This window comes from Desmodus rotundus, chromosome 8 (assembly GCF_022682495.2).
Source record: "Desmodus rotundus isolate HL8 chromosome 8, HLdesRot8A.1, whole genome shotgun sequence".
Lineage (NCBI taxonomy): Eukaryota > Metazoa > Chordata > Mammalia > Chiroptera > Phyllostomidae > Desmodus > Desmodus rotundus.
Window position 1 is genome coordinate 79565 of NC_071394.1, and position 13150 is coordinate 92714.

A 13150-nucleotide genomic window follows, 5' to 3' on the forward strand; every position below is an offset into this window, starting at 1 on the left:
TTGCACTACTTACAGTCCCCTTCTTCCCCACACCCCAACTCTGGAACTCCTGCTGCCATTGAATTGGAGCCAATGACCACCACTGCACAGATGCCAGATGCCACAGACAGACTCAGGACAGGACACAGGCCCTGGAGTCCAGAACCTGGACCCCGGAGCAGACCCAGAACCAAAAGCTGAACCCCAGACTCTGGCCGCAATCCCAAAACTGTCCCCACAACCTAGGTCAAACCATGGACCCTGAATACCAGACAGTTGACACCAGAGACTGACAGAGAACCCTGGACACCAGGTTCCATACATCAGACCTGAGAGCCAGAGCTGCACACGGACCCCATACACAAACCCAGGACACGAAGCCACACCCACAGAGCCTCCAGATCCCAGACACACCACACAGACACAGATCCAACCCCAGGCCACAGACCCAGGAGAGGGAACCCAGATGTGTAACCAGGACCCTACAGCCACACTCCAGAGCTGGAGCTGGACAATGGAGCCCAGCTGCCAGGTGCAGGAGCAGAACCGAGTCCTCACAATGTAAACAGAGCCAGGAGCCCATAAAGAACATTCCTGACTCTTTAAGTCTGAGCAGCTGGCCTCAGAAACACTTTTTCATGCCAATGTAAGTGTACAAGAGAGGAAAATAAGTCTCAGCAATACTAATTATTCCAAACCCTGCAGAAATAGACCATAAAGGCTGACAGAGCAAAAAATAATATTAATGCTTACTTTTGCCAAGAGGTGTCCACAATCTCTCAGAGGCTGCACTTTCCAGAAGTTAGTATCCCGGCCATTCATGTCACACGGCCGGCTCACAAAACTTGTGGGGAATTAAAAACTTATTTTTATCATATCTTCTAAATTCTAAGAGCTGGGATAACAATCAAAATAACATAATCTGAGTAAGGGGAGGTATTCAATGTCAAACACATGGGCAAGGGGAATTCATATTCAAATGAATACCAAACACAGTGAGGTGATATTGGGTATATAGGGTATTTTGGAAAATGGAAGAACAGAGTCTTAGATTTCAAAGGTAAAAAGGTAAAATTACACAGGTAATCTAGAAAAAAAGCCAGCATACCTGGCAGGTTAATTTCTGTCAGGCAACTCCCAAAACTTTAAGACACAAAGAGATAGTAAGAGGGTCAACAAGCTCTCACTAGGAGTGTCACTGTCTGAAGCTGAGGTGATGGTGCTGAAGCTCTCTTCCTAAACCAAACTGTGGCAACTCAACCTCTTAGGAAGAAATGAGATGACAATCCTACGTAATTTCTCAGTCTTCCCTTTCTTAACAGCCAGTTTAAAATCAACATGCCAAGTGCAAAATGTTAGCCCTCTTCATTGCCACCTTTGAAACTTCAAATAGAAGTTGTATATCCACAAGCTACATTTGTACATTGTTCCACATTTCACTGACATAATCATTCAGTTTTGAGAATAAGTTACTTTACTTAAATTCTTAAATCTTCCTTAAGTAAATGGTGACATACATGTACTCCCCAAATTCATCTCATATTAAACACCTGAGTGCTTGCTTACATGGTGGGGAAACAACCTTTCCTGTGACCTCAGGAATCTTTGGGCTGGTCTAATAATCCAACAGGTAGGACACAGGTTAGCAAATGAAAATGGCCAAATGTAAGACATGCATAGGCAGGAGAACCTCACTCACAGGAGAGAGTCAGAAACCCCACACGCAGAAGAGCATAAATGAGGCAGCAATGATGTGAGGTGCTGTGGTTATTTTCTATGATAAAAATATCTCCTTACATATGTGGGAAAATATTTGTGATAATACAAGGTGTTGGAACAACTGAAGGGGAAAAATATTGGGCCCCCTACATGACATCCTCCACCAAGATCAATGCTTTAATTGATTTTGATAGCCACTCACAACTAATATAAAACAATGAGAGCTATCTAAAACATACCAAGAGATCTAATGTGAAAGAATGGGAAAAATATACTACACGAACATTAACCAAATGAAAATTATATAGCCTATAATAGACCAGAAAGCAAAAAAAAAAAAAGAAAAAAACACTACTACAAATAAAGAGGAGTACTTCATATCAGTAAGTTCAATTTACCAGATAGTTCCAAATTTTTATTCACTTAATAATATAAACTCAAAATTATATAGAACAGAGCTATGTGGAAAAATACACAAAATAATAATAACAATAGGAGACATAACAAATCTCTATCATTCCGGTTCTGTTTCAGAACCAACACTGCCCACAAAAATTGGTAAAAATATTTAAAAAATAACATGAGAAGCAAATTGCATTCAACGAGCATAAGTACTTCACTACACCCCAAAAATGAAAATATGCCACAGATGCTTTCCAAGCACCCTGGGAACTTTTTTTAAAACTGACCATAGAGTGATATAAAGCAAGTTCCAACGAACTTCAAAGGACTGACATTTATTTAGAATTATATCTATTTCTTCCTATCACTGCCATTAATCAAGAAATCAGTAACACAGATAGCTAGAAAGTATTTATATTTACAAATCATGAAATACACTTCTAAATAACCACGCCAAAATAAATCACAATTGGATAGAAAATAATTTGCATGGTTGATAGTGAAAACACTTCTTACCAAGGCCAGATCACTCAGGTTCCAAAGACGATCCATCTTTAAGATCAGTGGTTTTCACCTGAGGTTGACTTTCCCCCCAAGGGGACATTTGGCACATGGTGTGGACACCTTTCAGACTGTCCTTAGGGTGGGGTTAAGGTGGGAGTTACTGGCACGCACTGAACAGAGGTAAGGACTGCAAATAAGCACCTACAATGCAGAGAAAAATCTCCCAGGAGAAAGAATTATCCGTAGCCATGAGAAACCCTCCTCTGTATGGAGCAGGATGAAGAGTCCATTAGAATACAAACAGCATGTGACTTTGCACCCTGGATCTGAAATCACACCTCTCTCTGGACAGGCAGCCTGGAGGCTGAGAGCTAAAGAACAACAACAAAAATAACAGTGCCAGCCGTCTTGCAAAGACTGGGGACAAATGTCCTCCGCTAAGAAGACACCTGGGAAAACTCACAAGCCAAGGAAGATATGGCACCTTAAGAGACTGCACCACACTGTGATAAACCACAGCACTGAGGGTTACTGTCTGTTTTCATTGCCCATAAATCACTCTTCAATAACTGTATCTTAAAATAACTTATAATCTATAATCTCACTCTTTTATTTTCCAGAATTCACCATCAAACGTTCTCCTCTTGGAAAATGTGGACATTTGCCATATTGCCACTTCCTCAGATAACCTACAGGGGGCACAATTTTACTTACAAAGTACTTCTGATTTCTAGAACACCATTGGCTCCAGGCCCTGAACTCATTTATAATGCTAAGATTCATGTTACTATTTTATTTAATTACTAATGAACTTATAACTAACACATTTTAAATTCTTCATGTCTTCATGTTTTACTCAAGCTTTAACTATTTTTTCAGGTTTTTTTCAGCTAAACTAACGTAATTTTACTTTTGCATGCTGTCTTATTTACCTTGACAACTCATGAAGATCAACTTACAGTTACTATAAATAATACAACTTAGTAAATTATGTGATAAATAACATCCAGAAATAAATAACTTCTATACATACAAAGAATAATTTAAAGATATAATCAAAGAAAAGAACCCATGGGACAGCCCCAAATCCGGTGTCTGGTCCGGATGATGTGCTCGTACAGAGTGGTCCCAAGGAACTGGTCAGGAACATTGGGACCTGAGACTTGTACCTCAAAACAGTCTTTAAAAAAAAAATCAACAGTCACTGATACTCCACTATAATCAACCACTTTTCCTGCTGACCTGCTCTAGGTGTCATTCCCCAAAATGGCCACGTGATGGCAGCAGAGACGGACACAGGCAACGCATATCCCACTAATGCCTTGGCTGAAAGGTTCCTTCGCTTTTTACTGTAAAATGCAATGAACGGCACACTTTTCATTTTCCCCCAAAATTTCAACTGCACAACATCATTGCCATTCAGTTCCACTGCCCCCTGCTATCTTTCAGACAACTTTCCATTCCATCGTCCCACAGCACTGTTACCTTTAGCAGCAGAGAGCTCTTCCAGGTGCCTTCTGCAGTCTTCCAGGGAACGGAAATTTCTCTCCACTGAGAAACTTGGGATACTGAACTAACCGGCCATGCAAAGGTGCAATTTCTGGTGAGCACTGCTGATGAATCACGACTGCGCAGCCTGGCTGGAACGATATTTCCCGGGTCGCCAAAGAGAAACGTGCGCTCCCGCCTCATCGTGAAGCTTTCGCATCCTCTTCTTGGACTCTTTCCCTCAGACGATGCTTGCAGTTGGTCTGATGCGGCAGCATGTGTTGCGAATATCCCACTGGTTTTCCACAAGGAGCACCTCCTACAGGACTCCCTCCCATATCACCACATAGGCAACCTCACCTCCTCTGGATGAAGACAGCCCTGTGGAGGGGCTGCTGGTGGTGGTTCCTTCATTTGCCCACAGTCTCTCCTGTTCCACATTATTCTCAAAGTTTAACTGTTCATATCCCCCCCTTAGCAATTTGCTTGCAAGCAGAACGGTTTCCTTAGGTTTCAGTAGAGAACCGCAAATGGGAATGAGGTCAAGAAAGTACCCCCCTGCCATCCCTTCAATTTCTGTGGAACCCAAACATCAAAGGGATTATGTAATCATCAGGTGCAAATGATTTTCAACACTCCATTTGGATACTTTGAGTATGTCACCTGTCTCCCACATGGCATAAGCTGGTCTGTCCTCAGTTAAGGTCTGGACTCGATGGCCGTGAACTGCTACTGGTCTGCCATGTCCGTGGGGCACCTCTGTGCGAGACATCTTAGGCATGAAACTTCGCAAACCACTTCTGACACATTTCATCACCTAAGGGTGCCTTCTCCATGCACACTACAAATCTTTATTTTGGCATTCCAGATGTGCTTTCACCTTTCTTGAAATGACAAAGTCTAATGTGCCAAAACTGTTCCTTATGTTCACCCATCTTCAGGATGAAAATGGCCACAACATCAATCAACAGTTTTGATGAGTTTTTTCTTGAAACGCATGCTGGTATGACACCTGTCATGATACACTCCAACAAAACAGTTTCCCGTGAAGTTAAAGACAAGTATGCAATCCAGAGTCACATGAAGGGGCAGGATGGCAGAAGGGTGGTGGGGGGCTGTACTTACTTTTGGGCCAACCCGGTATAAAGACAGCTTCAAGCAGAATTACACCATTGAAATCAATTACAGTATGTGTTTTGCTCTCACAGCACTAAAGCTAGAGTTCACTGAAAATGGGTGACTGGAATGTTCTCCTGCTTGGTACTTCTGAAATAGACTCCTACAGAACTTCCAAAATGAACCACCATGTGAGTTACAAAATGGTTTGAACTGAATGATGCTAAACATACTACATACTTAAACTTGAGAACAAAATCTGCACCCTTCAACACACGTGTTAGGCACAAGACCTCAAATTGTACAAGAGTGCACTCATCTGAGGAACTGAAAAGAGTAAATGAAGCCAAGACACACTCTAGGAAACAGGCCTCTAGACGTGTCTGGAAGGACACGTACATAACATGATAGCGATTTGATTGGATTTTACCTCCGAGTGGAGAATTTTGAATACATTTTATTTTCCCCTTGTTTAAACAAGCTGCAACACACGAGACAAATTACAAAAAATTTTCAAACATACTTAGATCTTGTAAAAACCTGACTCTATCATGCTAAAAGCCAGTTCCAACAAATGTCATATAACACACGTTTAGTGCTAACTTTGCCCCTAATCTAGAAACCAGTCAGAAAGTAACCTGACAATCCTTACATTTACATGTCTTGAAATGCACTTGTAATTAACATTGCTGTCAAAAGTCATTGATGTTCCACTGGAATCAACCAATTCTCCTGGGGACCCGCACTAAGGTGTCATTCCCCAAATGGCCACGAGATGGCAGCAGAGACGCACGTTTGGACCACGAGTACTTTGATCTTTGCCGAAGGGTTCCTTTGGTTTTTACCAGGAGTTGCAATGACAGGCACATTCTTCATTTTCCCCCAACAACGTGACTGAACAACTGTTTCACCGTTTTGTTCAACCGCCCTCTGTCATCTTTCAGGCAACCTCACCATTCCGTCTTCCCAAAATATTGTTATCTGTTGAAACAGGGAACTCTTCCAGGTGCCTTCAGCGGTCTTCCAGGGAATGGAAACCTTTCTCCATTAAGAGAAATTCAGAAAGCCCGAACTAAACAGCCATGCACAGTTGTGATGTCTGCTGAGTACTGTGGACAAATCACGACTGGCAGCCAGGCTGGGAACACGTTGGCCTGGTCACCAAAGGGAAACCACACTCTCACCTCATCCAGAAGCTTCCCTGTCTTCTGATGACAAACTGTGGACTCTCCCTGGAGTGGTGCTTTCAGTTGGTTTACTCGGGAGCCATACCTGTGGCAAGTAACCCCACTGGTTTTCAGCAAGCATATTCTACTAAAGTACCCTCTCCCGAACCCACCACGTACACACTACCACATTCTTTGCACGAAGATGCTCCTTTTCTTCTTTGAAATATCCTCTTTTTATTTTTTTAAGATTGTATTTATTTATTTATTTGATAAACAATTCTTCACCCCTCAATGCAGAGGTCAGAAGCAGAAACTGGAAATGTACAAGGTTTGCACATGTAGGAGGAACCGAAAATGGAAAAGGAAGTCCAGGCAAAGTTGAGGAAACAAGAGTACATACAACAATAGTGCCAATATTTTACTTTGCTTTTTTTCCTGCACCTCTTGGTGCAGAATTCTGTACAAATTTTACCTCCACGTTGTTTAAGGTAGCTGCAACAAAGCAAAGACAAACGAATTTCAAGCACACCTTCAACTTGTCAAAGACTGACGCTACTACACTACAGAGCCATTTCTGAGAAACGTCACGTAAAACGTATCAATGGCTCCTTTGCCCTTAACCTGAATACCAGTCACAAGGTAACTGGACACCCCTGAAATTTAGATGTTTTCGAATGTACTTGTAAATACCACTGCCACCCAAAGTCATTGACATTCCACTGGAATCAACCACTTTTCCTGCTGAACTGCACTGAGGTGTCATTCCCCAAAATGACCACGAGGTGGCAGCAGAGACCGACAATTGTAAAACACGCTCTACTATTGGCTTCCCACAAAGGTTCCTTCGCTTTTTACCCGAACGAGGAACCTAAAATAGTAAACGCACTCTAGGCAAAGTTGAGTAAACGAGCCCGTAAACTTGTCCACAGGGGGATATACATAAAGTGAAAGTGCTTGTATTTTTCTTCACTTTTTCTTACCTCTTCGTAGAGAACTTTAAATACATTTTCCTCCTCGTTGTTTACGGATTCTGCATCAGACAAACCAAATTACAAGTGATTTTCAAGCATACCTGGAACTTGTAGAAACCCAACTCTATCACGCTACACAGCCGGATCCAAGAAATGTCACATAGAATATGCTTATTGAGCTCTTGGCCGTTAATCTGGAAACCAGTGACAAGGTAACTGGCCAGCCCTGACATTCAGACATTTTCAAATGCACTTCCGAATACCCCTGCTATCCAAAGTCATTCATATTCCCCTGGAATCAACCACTTATGCTGCTGAATTGTACTGAGGTGTCATTCCTCACAGTGGCCACAAGATGGCAGCAAAGACCAGCATTTGGAACACATAGCGTACTAATGCCTTGGCCAAAAATTTTGTTTTTTACCATTGGATGCCATGACAGAGACATTTTTCATTTTCCCCCAAACAACGGGACTGAACAACTACTGGACAAAGTTGTCACTGTGTGTTCCACTGCCCTCTGCCACCTTTGAAGCCACTTCACTGTTCCATCGTCCCACAACATTGTCCTCTTTCAGACCAGGGAACTCTTCCAGGTGTCTTCTGCAGTCTTCCAGGGAAGGAAAATTTCTTTCCAATAAGAGAAATTCACAAAGAGCAAACTAAAGGGTCATGCAAAGGCGCAAGCTCTGGTGAGGACTGTGGATGAATCATGACTGCCCAGCCAGGCTGGAACAGTCTTCCCCTGGTCACCAAAGAGAAGCGGGTGCGCTCCTGCCTTATCCTGAAGCTTCCCTGTCTTTCCTGACAAATTCTGGACATTTTCCCTCGGGTGGCTTTCACTTGGTCTAACAGAGATCAGTACTTGTTGGGAGAAGTCCGCTGGGGTTCCGCAAGGAGCTCCCACTGCAGGACATCACCTCCTTCGGGTGAAGACTGCCCTTTGGAGGGGCTGCTGGTGGTTCCTGGGCTTCCCTCAATATCTCCTGTTCCACATTATTCTCAAATATCAACGGTTCATCCCCTCACACTTTGTCTTGGAAATGGAATGTTTCCCTTCCATTTCAGTAGAGAACTGCATGTGGAAATTCAGTCAAGATGGGACCCCCACCACCCAGCTTGACTTCTGTGGAACCCAAATGTCAAAGAGATTAACGTAATCAAGCTGCTGCAAATGCTTTTTGACATTTGATTGGGATACTTTGAGTATATTGCCTGTCTCCCGCGTGCCATAACATGGTCCGTCCTCTGTTAACGTTTGCCATGGATGGCTCTCCACTGCACCTGGTCTGCCTACCCATGGGGCAACTGCGCATGAGAAATCTCCCACATGAATCTTTGCAACCCACTTCTCACACGTTCCATCAGACTCAGCGTCTTCTCCATACACCAAGCATGTTTTCTTGCCTTACACTTGCGCTTGTACCTTTCTGGAAATGACACAGACTGAGGGGCCAAAAATGTTCCTTATGTTCATGCATCTTCAGTGGGAAGAGGGCTGCACACACATTCAACAGTTGTCGTGAGGTTTGTCATCCCACAGGGATATGACAGTAGTCATGATACTGTCTTAAAAAGTTTCAAATGACATTAAAGGCAAGTATGTGGGAACGGTGCCAGGTGACATGCTGGGGGTGATGCAGGGGTGGTGCAGTGGGGGACCGAACTGACTTTTTGGACAACCCCATTTAAAGCAAGTTTCAACCACCATCACAGCCTCTTAGTCTATACAATATGTTTTCTGCTCTAATGGCACTTGAGCTGGCACTCACAGGGAATGGATGAAGAGAAAGTTCTGCTGTACAGACCTTCTCAAATAGACTCCTACAGAACCTCCAAAATGAACCACTATTTAAATTACTAAGTAACTTGACCTGAATGATGCTAAAGATGCTATGGACCAAAACCCGAGAAAGAAATTCTCACCCTTGAATGCACACATTAGAAACAGAGGCTTAAAATGCACAAGCTTTGCGCCCATACAAGGAATCTGAAATGGTAAACAAAGTCCAGGCAGAGTGGAGGAAACGAGCCTGTAGACATGTCCAGAAGGGCACAGACATACAACGATGGCACTTATATTTTACTCTTTTTTTCTTGTACCTCTTAGTGCAAAATTATGAATAATTTTCACCTCCACGTTGTTTAAGGAAGCTGCAACAGACAAAGCCGATGACAAGTGATTTTGAAGCACACCTGTAACTTTTAACAACTTGATTACACTATAAAGCCAGTTCCAACTATGTCACATAAATCACGTTTATTGTTCCTTGGCCATTATTCTGGAAACTAGTCTCGAGGTAACTGGAAAGTCGTTACACTTAGATGTTTTGAAGTGCACTTCTAAATACCACTGCCGTCAACACTCATTGATATTCCACTGGAATCAACCACTTTTCCTGACTCAACTAAGATGTCATTCCCCAGAATTCCCACGAGATGGCAGCAGAGACGCACTCTTGGAACCCTGTATTATTTGCTTGGCCAAAAGGTTCATCCAGTTTTTATGTAAAGACGCAAAGGAACAGACGTTTTTCGTTTTCACCAATAACTGTATTGAACAATGTATTCACCGTTTTGTTCCACTGCTTTCTGCAATATTGCAGGCATCTTCATAATTCCATCTTCCCAAAAGGTTTTAGCGTTTGGCCAAGCCAATATAAAGCCAGTTTCAACAAGCATCGCAGCATTGAAATTATATACAATGTTTCTTAAGTGCTCTCATTGCTCTTCAGCCAGTATTCACTTTCCAAAAATGGGACTCTGGAAAGTCCTTATATTTGGTAGTTATGTAATATACTCGTAAACAACCTCAAAGTAAAACACAATTTCAATTACAAAATAATTGAAAATGAATGGTGATAAAGATACTACGTACCAAAACTTATGAAAAACATGTTCGCCTTTAAATTCACATTATCAGAAATAAAAGCTGAAAATTTACAATTTTTGTACCCATATTAGGAACCTAAAAGAGTACATTAAATCCAGAGAAAGTAGACAAAAACATGCACACCGACATCTCTGCAAATGTATATACATAAAACAATAGTGAAACCGGAAAAGACACTGGTGTTCGGGCTGCCCGTCACTGCCAAACACAATCAGCAGCGACAGGGACTGAATCTTTATGGCGCTTTATTCAGATGGCCGGGGATCTGAGACCATGGTGGGTTTGCACCCTAACAGACCATGTTAAATTCCATTTTCAAATGGCCCTTTTTGTCTGGAGAACAAAGTGGTGGTAAGGGGTTTGGAATTCTGGGAAAAGTTCATTGGATTACAAACAAACAAGTTCAGCATTCTCACCCTGGGCAGTGGGCATCTCACCTGGAGCGCAATGGCTGAGACACCACCTGGAACTGGGTGTGGGCCTCCTGAGGCTCACAGGTGGAGCTGCTCCTGGTCTCCTGGAGTCAGGGTGGGTCCCACCTTCAGTTCCTGGAACAAAGCTTTTACAGGCATTGATTACGAAGCTTACTAGCTATTACCTAAACTGAAATTTTCCAACTCTTAAGTCCCCTATCAAAGAGCACATGAACTGTGTGTCAATGACACGTGAACAAAGTGTGGACAGCACCTGATCGGCACATGAATGATGCATGGATGGCACGCGATCAGGGTGTGAATGGCACATGATCCGCATGTGAACAGGGCATGGGCTGCACGTGAACAGCACGTAAATGGCACGTGGACAGGGCATGGACGGCACATAATCAGCACATGGACAGCACATGATCAGCACATGAATGGCACGTGAACAGGGCATGGGTGGCACATGCTCAGCATGTGAATGGCACGTGATCCATGCATGGACAGAATGTGAACACTGCGTGAATGTGGCTTGAAGGGGGAGGTGAATGTGGCGTGAACATGGTGCTCCGTCCCCTCTCACCGTTCCTCTGGGGGGTTCTCTCGTTCCATGTGGAGGTCCGTACAGGGATTTATTCCCAGGTATAGATGTCCACATGCCATTGCCGGGGCATTTTAAATTTTTCCTGTTTGCTGCTTTTCTAAAGAAATCTGCTTGATTTTTGTAAATTGGCCTTGAACCCAGTGGCTTGGGTAAAATCACGCGTTAGTCGGGCAGTTTGTGGATGTTTCTGGATCTTCCCTACAGATGCCCCTGTCATCTGTCCCTCTCCAACCCTCCCTCCCACTTTAAGTTTCCACCCATGCTGCTTGCCGGCCGATTGCTCCTGTGTGTCCCTGGGAGGCACAGTGTAGGTGAGCGCCCTGGGTCCACTCTCTGGCACCGCCCACCTGGCACCCGGCACCTCTGGCCAAACCGGGAGATGTTTTGGAGTACATCTCCAAACCGGGAGATGTTTTGGAGTACTCGGCACCGTTTTCCCTTTCTAATGGGGCGTCTCACTTCCTTCAGCTTCTCCTGAGGTGCCGCCCAGCTGGCCGGCAGCAGGGTGCCCAGCAGGGGCTCCCTGGGCCGCTTCAGCCCAGTCTCCTCTGAGCCCTGTGTCCAGAACCCCGCGCAGCCCGGGCACGGCTGCTCCCCAAGGTCAGCATGCAGCCGTGCACCTCGCCCCTCAACCTCTGCTCCGGGTGCCCCAGCGCCCCTTCCTGGAATGGCCCGTGTGCTGGGCTGAGACACTGGGAGGTGTTTGGGAGTGGGATCCCCCCCTGCCAAGGGGTAAAAAGGTCACCGACCCCAGGGCGCGCTCCGCAGAGGGGTGTCCCCTGCAGGAGCCGCTGTCTCCACATCAGGAAAAGGACACCTCTGTTTGGTAAATTATTACAAAATCAGCCTTCCAGCTCAAAAGGGCCACAAAACGATACACTCAGTGGGGGGAGATACTGCCGTATGGTTTCTTATTAAAAACCATGATGTTAAAAACAAAATAGAATTCTGTAATAACTCGACAGAGAGCAGAAGGGCCCCTCCCCAGCTGGCCCTGCAGAGCGACCTCTGTAAAAAGCTTTCTGTAATTTCAGACTTTTATTTGCTGTTCATCTTAGTCACTTTGGAAGCTCAGCTCAGCTCTGGTTTGGGGATTTCACGAGTGTATTTAATGCCCACGTCTGAGTGTTTCGATTCATTCACTCCACCAAGTCAAGGTGCCCCCAATGCCTGTGGATGCCCCTCAGCCTCTGGCCATCCCTGCACCCCAGGGCACCACCCACTCCTCACTGGGGACTTCGCAGTGCGGGGAGGGGACCCAGCCTGACCTCGCTTCTGACACACACCCCTCTCCAGGTCTCTGAGCACCCCTGTCCCTCGCCCCCGGCTCTTGTTCAGATGTTCCTTACTGGGAGCACCCTGTTCTCCACGCTGCCTTCACCGTTGGACAAAGCTCAGGGCGACCCACGGCAGGGACTGTGTGCCAGACTCTTGAGCTCTGGGGGGCTGTGATGTGCCCACAGGAAGCATCTGCTGGTCTGGCTGAGCCCCCACACCAGCTGCCCGTCCTCCAAGGGGCCCGTGTGCAGGGCCAGAGAGGGCCTCATTAAAACAGCACGTCGCCAACATGCAGATGATTCCCCGAGGGGAACGTGCACCCCAACAGTGTTCCCTGCAGGGGAAGGGGGTCAGTGACCAGGCTCACATGGCCTCCCATGCCTCCAAGGCCGTCCTGCTTGACCCACAACTGACCCCGTGGTACACTCGGCCCCAGGCTGACCAGGAGGAGTGAACTGCATTCTCTCACCTCTATCTGCCTCCAAGGCCGCTCGCTGCAGGCTGGTCCATGGGAGTCCGTGGCCCCGGGTCAGGCCGCCACACATAGGAAACCCCGTCTCCCCAGAGCCACCTCCGTGGACTCACACCTGGTGCAGGTCCTGACCAGG